Genomic DNA, 12,092 nt, shown 5'->3' on the forward strand with positions numbered 1-12,092 from the left:
ATCAAAATTCCAAAGACTCCGGAATTACAGCTATAGTAGATTCTAGGTTACAATGTTGCGGGATTAATCAAAATTCCAAAGACTCCGGTGTTCTTTCATCTCCGACATATATATATGGAAGAACGTACAAATTTAACCAACTGCATTACAAGTTTCATTTCTCTTTTCATTCGTTCGTTTTAATAATTCGAAATATAACAAATCTTCTAAATTTTTATATATTTCCCGGAGTAATTACAAGCAACAATTCAACAATCTCAAACAAGCTGATTTCGACTTACAACGATTTTACCGCTGTAAACTCGAATATTTTATAACTTCTACATGTGGTATTTAAAAAAGAAAAAAGGAAATTATTACTCTTAACTCGTTACTGAAACGAGGTATTTTTTCGTCCTGGAGGATTCTCACGTAGCTGCTTCTGAAGGTGTATGAAAAACCCGCAGGACACGCCTTCGCGCATCCTTTTTATCCCAGTCACCCTCCTCTTCGTCGCAGTGTTCTCTGTCTGGCATGAACCACGTTCGACCATGACCACCCTTCGTTAGGGTGCGTGAGGGTGGTAGAGGAAGGTGACCTTCGCAACGTTGCCGTCGTTCTCCCTCTCTCAGTCCCGAAATCCTGGCAGGGAAAGGGAGAAAGGAGCAAAAGGGAGATCTGGCTGGTACTCGTGGAAGCCACGTTCCAATGCTGCCTCATCCCGTTCCCCATCATCCAGCCCTCCTCTGTCTGGCTTGGTTTTACACTAGGGACGAAGGGTGAACGTATACTTCACCGTACTGCTAGTTCGCTGTTATATTTAACGCGGTCCGTATCCAAGTAATGGATGTGAATTGCTCGCAATTTCACGTCGCTTTTACGAACTTTCGACGGATGGATGTCATTAACTACCACGGAATAATTTCGGCCGCGTTTCGTCCTTTAAGGGCCTCTCCAAATGTTTATGAATACAGCATTCGATCGATGCTACAGAGAATCCTGTCAGTGAAAATTAGCAAAGCGTATGGTTCTCCGTTCGATCGACGATAAAATGAATTCTCTGCTAGAAGAATATACCGAAGATTTGGACGTTGAAAAAAATTGGAATTCATAGGTTTAGCCGTATAAGCCTCTGCTCGAAGGAAGGATTTCTATATTTGCTATGAGAGAGCTACGAAATCAAACTGATAAACTCGTATCGAAGTTGATCGTTAGCTTTTCGAGGAATTGAGCGTTAAACAAAGATCGTATTGTTTTACGTCCTCCTTTTCGTTCAACGATCATAATGTATCATAATGTTTCAGATCGGTTGACATAGTCTATCGATTAATATTTGGCATGACTAGGTGTTTCATGGAAATCAAAAATTTCGTGAAAAAAAGAGACTCACCTTGGAGATCCGCTATTTTACAAAACAGATTCATAAATTTATCAAAGTAGATAAATCGTTATCAGTGTCTAAGGCGCTACTAGTTTCGATTTAATAATAAAATCAACAATGATCGAATATGTATACCTGGCTACGATTACAGAAATAATTACAAATTTCTAATCAAGCGGATAACACGTTTCAGCGTGTAGATCGCTTTAGCCTAGAGCTCGCTGTACGGTGAAAAGCAAGTAGAAACAGACGGTACGTAGCCAGACCATAGTAACGCCGTCTGACCGCTCTCACCTTCCACCATGTGCAACCAAGTTTCATCAGGACATCCACTGCTGCACGCGACAACTCTCTTCCAGTCCCTTTTTGTTCTGTCCCTGTTCCATTAAAATTACGCGTTAATTCGCTGAATTGCGGGTCTCTATCTCCTTATTGCGAGTTACGTGTGCATCGTGCACAGTGTACGTTGGTAGGAACTGTTCAAACTACGAACAATTCCGTCAGCGTACGAATATTATTCAATTTCGAGAATGGAAACAGAAGTCTACATGTGTCGTACAACAGCGAAGCTTCTTACTTTTTAAAAATACCCGACGATGAGAGTAGGAACTCGTCTGTGTATATACGCGCTGTTCGTTTCTCGTTTCGCGAGACTTTTCGAGTCTTTTTCGCCCGCGCATCTCGTGCACTTGGATACGTCCCTCTGTTTCCTTATTTCACTGTCGAGATCCAATTTTCTTTGAGCAGATTTCAGCGGTATACAAAAAGTATAATTACGTTTAATTAGGAAAACCAAGGCTTGCGAAACATATGAATTGGTAATAAATTGATAGCGTTAGTAATTGATAAGAAGTACGCTGATAGCGATATCTACGTAATAAACAATCTATATAATAACAATTTGGAAAATGTTTCGCTCGTCAAGACGAGTAATTTTTATCTAAACTTGATATACCGCTTGAAAATAAAATTCATATATATTACATTACATTACATTTAATAATTTAAAATAGATATTGATTATTTGTTTACATAAGATGGAACGATAGTAGTATAATCTAATAAAGCTTTATGTTGATTCAATTTAGCGAAGATAAGAAATATTATAAAAGTATCGACTTAATCGTCGCTAATCTTAAACACACATAGAAGAGTATAAATAAAATCATCTTGTTAAAATTGTTTGCACGAGAACGATATACCTTCAGAACTTCTCATCTTCATTTCGTATATGTATTTGCAATTAAATTCATCCCGTCTATTCGGTAGTAAGCAAGAAATTGACGAGATGATTTCAGAAATACTTTATGTATTAAACAACTCCTCTCCTCTAGTAGCTACTCGGTACAAATACTACTTAAATAATTATATTTCTCATTATGTTGACCTTATTACGAGGCATCATTCCTCCGTTTTCTCTCCCGTCTAAAAAACAAAAATTTAATTTCAAGAACCGCTACGAAAAAAGCGAAAGAAAATGATGGAAATATCTTGCTCCCTCTAATTGCCTCAATTTCGAGCGACTTACGGCACCCCTCCTTCTTTTTCACTGTTAACGAGCCAAGCAACTAAATTGTACGCTAAATTTGTGCCAATTGTAGCCAAAAAATCTTTGTCGAATTTTGGAGACGGCCGTATTATTTTGGGTAGCCGCAACACGTTGAAAATTGCTGTACTTATATCAGCCGGCCTCGTATTACGAGTAACGAGCAGATATCCCCCTGAATGCTTCGGACGAACGCTGTAATAATGTCAAATAGATATAATGATTTTCTCCCACGTACCGTTCACTTTACTGCCTGATTCCACGTTTTTAATCCTATCTTCGTATGTATAAATTTTTACGTCAGCCTCCAGTCAGTCTTTTTTTTAACAGTCAGTTAAATCTTTCCTTTGGTAAAATCGATATCTGCTAAGTCGAAATTTATTTCGTTGCAATAGCCGGAACAGGATTACTTTACGGTATTAACCCTTTCCAAGAATCCTCTAACGCAATCGACCACTTACAATTCCGACACTCCTTTGCAGCGAAGCTTTTCGAAACGAGAAAGGTTTCCTTTCGAAAAGAAAAAGATTATCGATGTTTAGGAATTTATTTATACGCGTTAACTTTCCCTATTTTTATCGACGAAGATAAAAATGAAACAAAGCTCTGCGCTGTAAAAAGTTGGAGTTCCTTGCGGTGGAACAGAAGCGTGCAATAAACGGTAAGATGGTTTGATAACAAAAATTACTGGGTCTCTTATACTTTTATTTATACGATCTTATAATCTTATTACTCGAGATAACGAAAACCGTATTATTAATAACGTTCGTGCGGTGGTTGCGCGTCACATTTACACGATGCATTTCCTAAAGAGAATCGATAGCCACCGATTGATATTACATATACACGTAAAGATACAAATTACGATTTAGTACGCGTATTCTATGATTTCAATAGGATCGTTGACAATTACAAATCTCGTCTTCCGTTATATTTCTCAAATACAAATATTAGTATATCGATATGACGTAATACCCAGGAGAAGTCAATCGCAATAAACGAATATAATATAATATTTAATACAACATAATATTTACAGCGTTACAAAATACGCTGTACAGAGTAACTAGCAGAATCGAATCTAATCGAGCAGTCACACGCGAAAGAAGGAAACATAGTCAATAAAATGTGTCGAGATAAAACGTAACTGGCCGATAAGTATTTTTAAAGGCCGTTTTGCACGTGTGCAAGCGACACGGGCTCACGTGATATACTAAAACGTAAATGTTACCTTCGAACCTAAAATTCGTGATAATAAAAACACGCGGCTGGGACATGCGCCGATGCACAACGCCGAGACTTCAACATCTCTGCCTACGTAATCCTTATTACTCTAAGCACGAAATCTTCGAAATAAAAGAAAATAAATAAGCGCAGACATCCCACGTATCGCGATTTCCATTATTTGAAAAAGAAAAAACACGCGGGATCGAATTTATCAGCATCGAACATGTCGCGGATGGTTGTACGCATCTTGTATACTCCGAGGAGACTAAAAACGCGTGACACGAATTATAATCTCTCCGTACGAACGGATACGGACTTCCGACCATTCTTTTCCGCCCTTCCTCGCCGAATTTCCGCGTGTATGTGTCTCGATGATTGTCAATCGGAACACGTCCGCGTGAAACAACGAGTGGCTCGAAAATGCGCTGAAATCGATGCGAGAAACTTCGCTGCGAACGCAGCTGCATGTACGAGACGATGCCAGATACACAGATTTTTACGTATCGGTTTATCCTTGACTTTGTTGTTTTTCATACGTTTATCACCGTTTCGAATAATTCACGAGGATCTAGTTATCATTATCATAATTACAGGTAGGACATCATCGTTGTTAATCTAATCTAATTGTGATACATAATAATAATACTCTGTTAAAGTATACCTGTCAAACAATTTGAGAATGAATATTCGTAACGTAAGAATATTGCAAAAATTGTAATAATAGTCTTATTTTCGTTTTGTTGTTCGTGTTATGCAAAAGTATAGTATATTGTATTCTTGTCGGAAGTTACGATTTCGAAGTGGAACTATCGTTTGTTCGGCAATAACGCAATCTTCTGGATTCTATATCCCTAAATGGGCTCTTGCAGAGAAAATTTGTAGAGATAGAAACATAGAGGCCTTTCTCCGTAGCGAAAAATTACAAATTACGTTTGAAAATATTCGACATCTTTCATCTTTGTCTTCGGATCTATTTGTCCGTTCTTTTTTTATCACAACAGCGGAATAAATAAAGAAACAAACAGATTATCGTAATTATATTCTTCAAAGTGATCCAAGCGCCGTATAAATCTCGGTTCCCCTCGGCCGACTCGCAACAAGGTATTTTTAAGCTGGAAAAAAGAACGGCGTGACTCGCGATCGTGGAAATATGCACCGAAATGCACGAAACTGCCTGGTGTGCTTTTAAACCCCGAGCTTTCGCGATAGCCTTTGCTGATCGATCTCGCGATTAACGTCGCGTGCACAGCGAATAAAAAAGTCGTATCGTTCGATTTAATTGCGTTTCCACTTGTGTATTATTTACCAAGGAATACAAAGAAACAGGCGAACGTTACGAATTTCTTATTCGACGAATGCAAAAGCAAAAGTTGTCGAAGATTCTATGTTCCTCGAGATATAATCTCGAAGGTTTTCTGTTTTTTATCAATTTCGCCTGTTTCCTGCGGCAGTATGGCCGAGAAATTCGAGCTTCTATCGTTTATATAATTCGAAATCTCGTTGAAAGTACGCGAGAAGAATAAATCGCACGTTTTAACCAGTTCGACGTTTCGAGGAATCGAGTATGTATATAGAAAATATACATTTTCTGTAAAGTTAATTTACCTAGCAAGTGAAAAATCGCACGAAATTGCTGCGTCATTCAAAATACAATTCCAGATGAAATTATAGTACATACGATATATATGCCAATAAAAATATACCAACGTTTCTCATATTGCGTATATATTATACGTTCTATTATATGTCAATGTCGAGAAAAATTGCTCTCCTGCAATTAACACGAAAGGTGAATCAGGTACAACGAAATCTTGAAACTCCATAAAGAAACAAGAAACGCGGTTTGATAACAATAGAAACTAATAGAATGCGCGAATTACGTAAAAACGATATTATGTGCTCGATTTACATTTTCTTTCGGGACGATAACGTCACTTATTTATGCAATCCATTTTCAAGTACAAACATGTGCGTCAGTGAATGCATACGTATCGGATATGTAGAACTATTTCGCTACTAGACCCATCCGACTTTCTATAATTGCATATTAATCGCGATAAACGTAAATTCGACGAGCGATAAATTCAACGCGGTTGTACGATCTTCGATGCTTCTGATTTTTTCGAGATTTGAATACGCAAACGTCCGAACGATGCCATCGCGTTAACGATGTTAACAGCGTAAACTTTTCTAGCGCTTATTCCTCGAATAAACATACCTCGGATAGACACGATGGACACTGTGACGATTGCGCTGCCTCTTATATTTATAACTACTGAGTTATAAATTGAAATTGAAATCGCAATTTTTTTTCTGACGAAACCATTACATCTCGCTGTAGAAATTTTCATATTGTAAAATAAACTCGTCGAGATTAGTTTTCTTATGAATTGATAGAATCATTTTCTTTTTTATTTCCTCTCGTATAATCTGCGTATGTGCAATGTACGATATAATGATAATCAGCACGGATCATGGAGATTTAAATTGACAGAAATGCGAGTACACCCAGTGATCAATGGTAATATTTAACTCGTGTAGCTAAATTTGTATCGTACATGTAACAAGCGATGTCTCGTTAATCTAGGGAATTGTTATAGGAAGCGACGACACTTTCCAATAATCTTTGTAATATAGCACGATAACATACGATAAGAAAAGATATAAATAGTAAATATAAATGTTTAAGTTGAACAGATAATTCTAATGTACTTGTTTGATAGCTTCGACTCAGACCTACCGCACAGTCCTATAACATTTATCTCTAAGATTTACCAATAAAAACATAGCGAATACACGGTCGATGTATCGTTAAAGAAATTTCTATCACTCGTAGTATCAACGTATCGTATGACTGTAACGTATAAAGTGCGTGTCACAACATAGGATGAAATAATTCCAGATTAAAGAACGGTATAGTTGAAACTCTTCCTTTCAATCTTCATCAAACTAGAGATTATGAGACAAAAAGTGAATCTGTCAGATTTCTATTTTCGATACGAATCACACCCGATGATCGGTGCTAATTTTTCTGCGAGTAAAACCAAAGCAGACGATGGTTAAAGGAAACGTTACAGGGTGAATCAAACCGAGTCGGTTCGATAACGTTAGAAGAAACCGCGTAGACAAAATTTTCCGAGTAAACTGGAAATTTGTATCTATTTAGGGGGGAAAATTCGAAGATACAACGACGTACAAAAGCCATAGAATACGAAAAGTGGAGTACCAGTTACGACGTTTCACAGATAAGACGAATCTTCGTTTAAATTCCGCTCCTTTAATCTCGTATCTGTAAAAATATAAATTTGCGTAAAAATTTGCAAGTGTATTTGCAAGTAAACCCGTGGACCAAAAGAAAGAAATGTTTCTTCGTAGAAAGGTTCGAAATCTGGCAAAATGTTTGCCTTGACGATAAACTGACCTGCAACGATAATACATGGAACGTATACGGCAATTAGTCGAAGAGATCGTGTTAATCAAGAACTGATTACGGTTTTATATCGGTCGTCGCGTTCTTTATACGAAATCCACACATGTGGTTCGCTACGAAGGACACAAGTGTGGCAAAGTGTGGACAGCTGTCGACGGGGGCCAAGAAACTATTAACGACGTCTTCGTTTTGGACATTGTTTAGTCAGTTGCATACGTACTGTCAGATTAATATCGAACTAATACAAAATGCTTGGAAGAAAGCCGTAACAGAGGAAGAGTCCGTGCGATCAGAATTTTTACTGTAGATACTAGATACCGACCAAGCTGGACAAAACGTAGTCGAGACAATCTATGGCTGGTCTAAAAAAAGAATCGACGCGATTCTGGAGCAACTACGAATATATTCCAAGGATCGCAGCTTCTCCATCCGAACCGACCTTGCACACGAGAGAACAGCCACGCTGTTGCGTTTATATAACCGAGGAATTTTATATGTTTCTTATATGTTATATGTTATTGGTCGTTTATCTGCGCAAAGTTAAACGCATAAAGCGTAGCGATGAATTAACTATTATTGGAAATACATGCAATAGAAAAAAAAATATTAATAGATTTTTTTAGCTGTTTTTTCGTATGTTTTTCTATTAGTCGATTATCTATGCAAAGTAAAACACATAAAGCGTAACGATTAATTATTATTCGAAACATAGATTACTAGAAATAATATGGAAAAGATATGAACGACGAACGACGATTTCTTTCTTTGTAAAACTGTTTCTTTAAATGTGTTTTTCGATGTACGTAAGTGCAATTTATATTCTAACGAGTGTAAATCTGACAATTGCTCTATGAAGAAATACCAGCTACGTTCTGCTACTCACCGAGCAGATACGCATTGTAAATATTTCGTAATAAAATGTTTTCTTGCTTTGAGGAAGCAGAATCACTGGCGTGACTTCTTTAAGTTAAAATACTAGCAAATATAAAGTATTTGTTTTATAATATTATCTTTCCTTTATCGACGTATGATTTATGGTTATTGAATATTTAAGATAGGCACGAAGGTTGCAAAAATATGAAAGTACAGACTATCCTCATTCTTATAACACTTTTTAACATTTTTATCGGAAAAGTTGCGTTTAAACGTGGTTGAAATATTAAAAAGTTCACGAGGGAAAGAATCTATAGAATCGTTAGAATCCGTCAATCATCTTTTGCTATTCTCGCTAATATTATTTCATTTGCCATAAATAGTACAATCGTAATAAAAAAATATAAGCGTCTGATCGTCAAAAAGTCGCCTTATTCAAAACGTCGCCTCTCCTTGTTAACTCAAATAGTTGAAGTTCCGCGTCGGTGTCATTAGCCGCTGGAAATGGTATACAGACGATACGAACGTTCTCATGACTCATTCCTTGTCTGTACAAACAAACCAGAGCACAAAGTTCCAGATTTAACGCATCTGACCTACTAATGCCACTTCAAGCGATCAATTATCTCCTTCTGTTGCATGTAATTACGCACGTCCCATCACCTCCACGTTACATATGATTAACGATCTCCGTATATACTCGCGATATCATCGCAGTGCGAGATCGCTCGACAGAAACAACAATTTGCTGCCACGATTTTTCCTCGTTAATTCGTTACTATCTCTGTGAGAATTCTATCGGTTGCATAAAACGAACACAAAGGTCGTTACTTAACGAGTTTCACGGTTTAACGTGAATGCACACGTCGTTTCGACGCTAATTACCGAAAATATGTCAACTTACTCTTCGACTATTATGACAAATGTACATATACATACATACATACCTGCATAATAATTTCAGGTATACGCGCATTTTAGTGTCAAATTCTGTTAGCAATAATTATTGTTTGCTTTATAGGATTGATTTCCTAAAGTTTAAAAATTGACAGAATTCTAAAATCCATGTTACGGAGCGCTTTCGTATTGTAACTTGCAAACTAACAATGTTAACGAACTAATAAACGACCAATCGTATATCACAGATTTCTCTTTCATGCTGTCGCAATTTCATGTGATTTCAAGCGGCGGAGTTGGATGAAAATATTTCGTTTGCTCTATCACGTAAAATTTCGATAATCCTATTAGTTGGATTACACAAGAAATCCCGTTCGAAACTATGATTTGTCGAGATACATACGTTACAGATATCGAGTAAACGCTACAAAATTCAATAGCATCCTTGCTATTCCATTTCCGTCGTCCACTTGAAAAGTTGGAACCTTACGATGCGAAGGAAATATAAAATGGAAAAGCGTATACATCAAACGAACGCCAACACTATTAAATTTTATTATACTATTGAACACTTGAATTTTATTACGCTATTGAATTTTATTGGCATATCAAAAGTTAACTGATTCAATACAGTGAGCGTTGACATTTAGCGACAAGAAACGCGCCCTTCCATTTCACGATACGTCGTTTGATACGTCCAGAGATTTCAGTACCAGAGACCTGCATCGGATTAGTATGACTGCGATCCAGTTATACCATCGAAAGTGATAAAACTCTCTCGATGTGTCATAGGAGATTCGCTCGAGAGAGGTAGAGTTTGTGAAGATTCAAAAGAACAACAGCTTAACGATTTATCTGTCGCTTACAAACTACATTCACATTATCATATTACTATTATTAAAATAATATCGATTATTCAGAGATTAATAGGCTGTTGTTAAATGAACACCGCTAACGAAAACTCGATTTATAGGTTGCTAATCGATGAGCGATGGATGGTGTTGAATAGCCTATTTGTTCTCTCGAAATTGTCCATGGTTCCATGATTTTTGAATTTTCTTTCTTTCACCATCGATATCCACGAATTAAAATAACGATATTTTATACTGCACAATTTTTTCATCATATGCAAATTCCTTTGCATATTCATTGCGAAACTAATGGTAATCCACGCTACGCCTACACAAACAACTGTCATCCAATTCTATCGTTTTTGAACAAATAGCATTCAGTAATTTCCTTTCGAATAACATTTTTCTTTTCCGTACATTGAATTTTATCTTAATCTATTATTTTTTTCTTTCATTTTAAACAAAAATCTCTCTCCAGGGAAGTAGAAATCTAAAAAGATAACAAAATAAATATCTCATTCTCGGATAACGAATTCACGCCAGATACGAGTTTATACAATTTTTACCGGAAGCAAACTCCGGACATTGAGAGATTTTGAAAGAACGTTTCAACGAACGTTCACGATAAACCGATCTTGACGCGTACATCACGTCGTATCGTTCGATAATCACGTACGACACACAAGCTGCTTTTACTCGAACAAAATTCCGGGCGAATTAATTTTTACCTTGACCAATATAGATAACGATACTCCTTTTTTGTATCATAGGCCCTTACGTGTAGCAACTTGCAGCATAGCTAAAGTAGGTAAGAGTAATTTGCTAATGGATGCAATTTCCTACCTTCAGGAACAAGGCGTGCACCAGCTCGCAATCCTGGAGCTCGGTTTCAATGCAATTTCACAAAATTGTGCTCGATTTTTACCGCACAGCCTGCTCGTGCAATTTAATATCGATATTCCCTTTCTATCCTCTTCTATTTCTCCTGTACAGGCCGATGCCTCGTGCAAATGAAACAAAAGGCAGCTGTTTTCGCTAAACGATGAAATGGCGTTTGTCGATTATCCGCCGATTGTAATTAGAAAAGAGAAACGAAGCTCTCTTCGTGACTTGTAATCGAAAGAATGGCGAAGCCGATTTTTAACGAGTGCTTGTAAGAGGCTGAAATTTGCAAATGGTCTTTCTTTGAAACCTTTATCTCTCTTCTATTTGACAGTATCTGCCGCTTGTGATCAGAAAGAACGCAAGTACTTTCCTATTACACTGTCACCATCTCACTACACTGTGAGAATAGCAATGCTGATTTTTTAACGGGACTCTAAACGATCGATAGAATCCGAAAAAACGAAACAAATGATACTAACGTTTCTAAAAGAAGGTGATCAACGATTTACGCGATATCATCTCTTCATCTCAAAACCTCGAACGTATAAATTTTCACACTTTCGTTAAAGATATTAGTCTTGTTCTTTAGCTATGTATTGGATTGGCAACTAAGTAATTGCGGATATTGTCAATACCACCTAATGACAAAATCCGCAATTACTTAGTTGCCAAACCAATATTTAAAAAACGAGTGTTCCAACCAGTCTTATAACGTAACATATATTATAATATAATAGTATTATATCTTGTCCATTGTAAGTCGAAAGCCATCCTAAGCCAACAGGCATCGATTGCGACGAATAATGGAATACCAAGAGGCAACAACGTTATCAGTCAGAATTATCCAACAATTCTATACCCAATTGCGAATTTGTATAATTTATCGAATGGGGTATGAATGATATTGGCATAAGAGGAACAGCGTTTAGTATGCAAATTACTATATTTTAAGGTTTATATAAGAGGTTCAGTTACGTTGCTACCTGTCGCGGGCCAGTTACGCCGAATAATCGAGTTAACGTT

At 37.0% G+C, this 12,092-nt stretch overlaps 1 protein-coding gene across 6 annotated transcripts in view; it reads right to left on the reverse strand.

The window, feature by feature from the left end:
* The window catches only part of LOC100747843 (circadian locomoter output cycles protein kaput), a 95,829-nt gene that overhangs the window by 34,047 nt on the left and 49,690 nt on the right, over window positions 1-12,092 (reverse strand). For 2 of the 6 annotated variants that reach the window (XM_024366091.2, XM_024366092.2), the window contains exon 2: window positions 1,655-1,737. The exons of the other annotated variants lie outside the window; for them this stretch is intronic. The gene's annotated coding sequence lies outside the window, so the exon portion shown is untranslated. The remainder of the gene's footprint in view (window positions 1-1,654; window positions 1,738-12,092) is intronic. 6 annotated transcript variants of the gene reach the window in all.

Source organism: Bombus impatiens, unplaced genomic scaffold (assembly GCF_000188095.3).
Source record: "Bombus impatiens unplaced genomic scaffold, BIMP_2.2 scf_0197, whole genome shotgun sequence".
NCBI lineage: Eukaryota > Metazoa > Arthropoda > Insecta > Hymenoptera > Apidae > Bombus > Bombus impatiens.